Raw genomic sequence first — 5,200 nt, forward strand, 5'->3', positions numbered from 1 at the left:
TGCCTTGCTCTACTGCCCCAGCTCCCTTCGTGTGGCTCCTTTTCTACTTCCGTCCGCTGTTCCAAAGCCACCTAGACTTCTACTAAGGCACGTGCTTTGCACGTATGTTCTGTATGATAGATACTCATATACCTTCTTTTTAGAGACAGAAATGGGTACTCGTATCTTGAGTAGATATCATAGTGTGTTTGTTTGCATGATCTAAGGACTATTCCGAAATAAGAAGCAAATCACTTGCACAAATCAAACTGAGTTCCAAGTAAGAATTTGATTACAAGATAAAAGTTGTAGTTTTATTATATGCTGTTTCCTGGGTTCCACTGATGTATAGTTCCAGAGTTGTTTGACGGTTTACATGCATGTTTATGGACTATTTTGTGCAACTAAATAAGTCATTTAGATCTGACAAACACTCATGTCTTGTATTAGCTTGAGGTATGGCTTATGTATGACTGAAATAAAATATTACACTTTTTCTGTGAATAATAAAAATATTACATTTCTCGGTGAAGCAGAATAAAACTTTAGCTAGCATCAGCCATGCAATGTTATGTTATGTGAACAGTGTAAACTTTGCAGTATAGCGGCATCTAAAAAAATCCATTTTTACAGTAATCTAAAAAAATAAGTTAGTAGTAGAGTGTTTATTTCCCAGGTGACAACAGGGAACCAAAATGTGCTAGCTATTTGCCAACTTGTCGTACTTGCATGTGAGGAGGTGGCAGCAGTTTCTAGACATTTCTCAACTTCAGTAGGTGCAATCCAGATTCAACGGGGACTTCTTTATTTGTTTACTTGGAGAGCAGAGTCGGCCATGTGCACAAGGAGCGGGAGCGAATCCGGCAGCTCTTAGCCGTCAGATCATGTCATCCTTTGTTTGATGGACGGCAGTGATATGCATGAGAGGGGAAATGAACGGCGGATTTTTAGCCAATGCTTGTTTGGGCGGGAGAACCGAAGATGGAGTGGTAAATCCAATTTCAAAACTGCCGCATTATAGTAGTAGTAGATTAGAAGTAATGCTATTTCATACAGTCGACTCAAAGCGTTGGTTCAAACAGGGAAGAAAGTGGGAAAGCTGTAGCATGAATCTAGGACTTGGTTCTAAGAGGAAATGGGGGAAAGTAGTAATATCTGTCACTGTTTAAATAACCGTATATCTTATTTGCGCAAACAGGGATGTCTGTCTCCATATCGTTTCGAGATGTCTGTCTCCGTATCATTTCTATCCGCGCAATCAAAAGCACACACCTCAGTTTTAGTACAACTGCGCAAAATGAGATGGCTATCCCTCGCTGCCGTCGTCTAACCTCCCGTCTTCAAGGTGTCCCTACATTGGTAGTAACTAAGGTAGAATGACCAACGCAATCTAAAAGAAGCTGATTTGTATGTTTTACTTCCTGATTGCAGTGCAGGGACGAGCGAAAACAACTGCATCCTAGTACGGAATGCACTTTCTACCAGTTCATCCATGGACCAAGGACTAGCTGGCACGGCTGCACGACGGTTTTTTGGATAGGTGCGTGGACAAGAGGCATTGTGGTCTTCTTATTTCTGCAAATAGCGGTGCTTAAATTTAGTGGAATGCACAAGCATTTCAGCTGGTCAGTACACTGCATGGTTCAGTTTAGCATTCCAGTTGATACCACAATTATAATTGGTTATTCTGGAATGAGAGAACCTAACCCTGAATGGTGGCAACAAGAAAAAACCAGAGTGAACTCCAGGAAATTTAAGCCTGCCGGGAGGCCCTTTGCTCAGAGAGAAACCTTGCTTGTTTTTTTCCTGATTTGTAAACCTTCTCACAACTTTGTCTTTTGCTGTGAACTAGTATATGTTTGTTATGTTCTATGAATCATTGAGATTTATAAAATTGCTTAACTTATGCTTTTCAAGTTTTTTATGAAGACGAGTTTAATGTGAGTGTTCCACAGGAGCGCTGGACTAACGTGTGAACGTTTGGAATTTATTACATTGTGGCCTCAATTAACGGCATGAACCATTGTAACAAGATACATAGCTGCTTATATGTCACACAACAGATTGTTGATTGTTAGCTGGTCGATAGCCTAGTGTTGAAGCGAGCTGAGCCAATGTGCCGTGTTTTGCACAACTGCTTACAAGTGGGGTAGCACCAACAGTGTTTACAAGTACTTATGTATACGTCGGCGCACGATTCTTGAACGAGTGCTCTATTTCATCAAAACACATACTGCTCGTATGATAAACAGTGACAACTTATGTCTTACCATGCCATATTCATGAAAAAACTAGTGAGGACGCATCTGTTTCGACAACAATTACGATGGTTCTCACATGATTCACGGGCACACAAAAGTAGCAGCAGTTCCCATAGACAGATTCAAACAGAGTACTAGCCCCAGAGGGGTCGATAACAGGCAAGGTTCGGATAATTAGACACAATCCAAACTACTATTAAACACTAGCTGGGGCAACTATTTCATGCCTCGATCTAATTTGGGCTGGACACAGGACGGACCTTGCCATGAACATCATCGAGGACGTCCCGCAGCAGCTCAATCCTGTGAACCTTCATGAAGACAACCTTGTGGCCTTGCCACTGATAAACTTGTTTGTGGAGGCATGCCACGTCATCTTCCTGCGTAAGCTTGACAAAGAACAATATTCCTCACAAATGAAGGAGTAGCTTTGAACTTCTTGTGCTTTAGTACAACAGTGAGGCTGGAATACAACTCTTCATTGGTATAACCGCAAATGGCTTCCAGGATCCAACAGCCTAAGAACTCTGTTTTCCCAGTGCGTATATTCAGGTCGTCCGCCTCATAGCGAGTGACATGTACAACCACACAATCCTTGTCTACATCAGGGCTCTAATTGAAACAGAAACAAATTCTGAATTACTTTTCAGTATAAGAAACACAAGTTATTTAAACCACTACGTGTACCATGGCATCGAAGCTAATAAAATTTTGCATTATTAATCACCACATACTTCCTTTTCTAAAAAAAATCACCACATACTTAGATGAAAAACCACAATCGAGATCGGCAAAGAATGAAATCACCTTGGGCAGCTCAGTGAGGGGGGGGGGGACACATCCTCGAAGGGGGAAAACTGCTCCTGCAGTGACACGTGGGCTATAACCTCAAACGGGGCGTTGACCATCTCAGTATCTGGGGTCACCTCGGTGGTTTCCTCCATCTTCTTGGAGCTCTCTGTCTCGTGGGGATCAGCCTCCCGCGTCTGCTCCAATATTAGCAGATCTTTGCCTGGTTCTCCTTGGTCCATCATGAAACTGACGAATACTAGGAGTCCACTAAAAGGAAAACACAATCGCAATGACAATGAAACAAAAAAGAGAGTGAGGATCGGTTACTGCTTTGCAAATGTTCTTTTTTTCCTCTGAAAGAAAATATACCAACATCACGGATCCGCTTACCTTCCCTTCGTTCGGAGAGAAGAACAGTGGCAGATGCAAGTGTTGCCTTTCTTGAAGACGGTGAGGGAGAAGGGGATTCAGCAAAGAGTGAAATGATGGTTGCTTCGTCCGTCAAACTTAGACTACGGGGAGGTGGGGTTTTGTGATACGACGGCTCGTTACTGCCGCGCTACGACCGGGGTGACTCTCTGCCTGCATACTGCCTTCTAATTTGGTGGATGGCATTTGGGACCGCGCGCTGCATGGCCCGCATGTCGTTGAACAAAAGTATAATGACATTTAGTAGAGGGAGACGTTTCAATGACCTAGGAGGAGCCAGAAGTGGTAGAGTGTCTCCACTGTACTAGTAGTAATTGTTTTTCTGGGTAGCTGTAGAGTGTCTCCACTGTACTAGTAGTAATTGTTTCTCGGGTCCCAAGACAAAACAGCCCATCCACACTAGTAAATAGTAAAATCAATTCAAAAACCCCGGTGCTCTTCTTCCTCCTCGCTCCCACCCACCTCACGTCAGCTCGCTCCACTCGTACCCCCAAATTCTTCACCTCACTCCTACAGAAAACCCCAGCTCCCCTTCTTCCTCACTCCTACAGAAAACCCCCAGCTCCCCTTCTTCTTCGCTCGCACTACAACTAGGCTCGTCATTCGTTACTCTGCTCAAATCCGTGAGCGCGACGCGACGCCCTCAAGGAAAATGGAGTTGGCTGACCCCAGCGCCAAGAAGATGAGGCTCCCGCCAGCGGCGACACCTGTTGTAGATCCCGTACCCGGCAACGCAGGGAGAAGCAGCGACCCCGCCCCCACCGGATCCCAGGAACCCATAGAATCTTGGGTGGACCGCATCAGCGATCTCCCGGACGCCATCCTTGGGGAGATCATCTCGCTTCTCCCCACCAAGGATTGCTGCTGCACCCAAGTCCTCTCAATTCGGTGGAACCCTCTATGGTGCGCCGTTCCCCTTAATCTTGACTATCGTCAGCTATCTCTCTTCAATGATTTTGAAATCCCCAGAGCCATCATCTCCTCCCACCAGGGCTCCGTTCAAAGCCTCTGCATCATGTCATGCTACCTGAGCAAGCATACCATGCCCTGCACGGTGGACGCCTGGCTGGAATCCCCTGAATTCACAGAACTATAGCTGCTTGAGTTCTACTATTCCCCTAGAAATCACATACCACATACCGAACGCCATGAACTTGTGCCCTCAGCACCGATGTCCATCTCAGGGTTTTCGTCCTCTCTCCACACCACCACCTTTGCGCAGTGCTACCTACCAGACAATCTGGTACTAAACCTTCGACTCCCATTTCTCAAGAAACTTTCACTTGTGCGGGTTCGTATATCGGAGGCCTCATTGCACAACATCATCCACTCCAGTTGACCTGCGCTGGAGTGCTTGGTGCTTGTTTTCACAGTTAGAATCGGTTGTCTCCAAATAAAGTCGCCTAACCTTGTAAGAATTGGAATTTCTTTTGACGGAAGGCATCTCATCAATCAAGATGCCCCTTCACTTCAAAGGTTGATCCTTGATTCTAGTTATTCACGGTTGCAAATAACTGTCCTCTCTGCGCCTAAACTGGAGACCTTGGGTGTAATACATGATCTCTGTGCTCATTTCAATATGGTGTTTGCCTCCACAGTTCTTCAGGTACTTTATATTATCATCTACACTTGTAACCATAAGCTGCATTTTAAATTTCTGCGCATAATTTATATATCATCTTGGAGTACACATTTTGTACTAATATTATGTTCTATGCTCAATGAAGAGTTTCTCCATG

This window comes from Triticum urartu, chromosome 4A (genome assembly GCF_056163025.1).
Source record: "Triticum urartu cultivar PI428250 chromosome 4A, HENAU_Tu73, whole genome shotgun sequence".
Classification (NCBI taxonomy): Eukaryota; Viridiplantae; Streptophyta; class Magnoliopsida; order Poales; family Poaceae; genus Triticum; species Triticum urartu.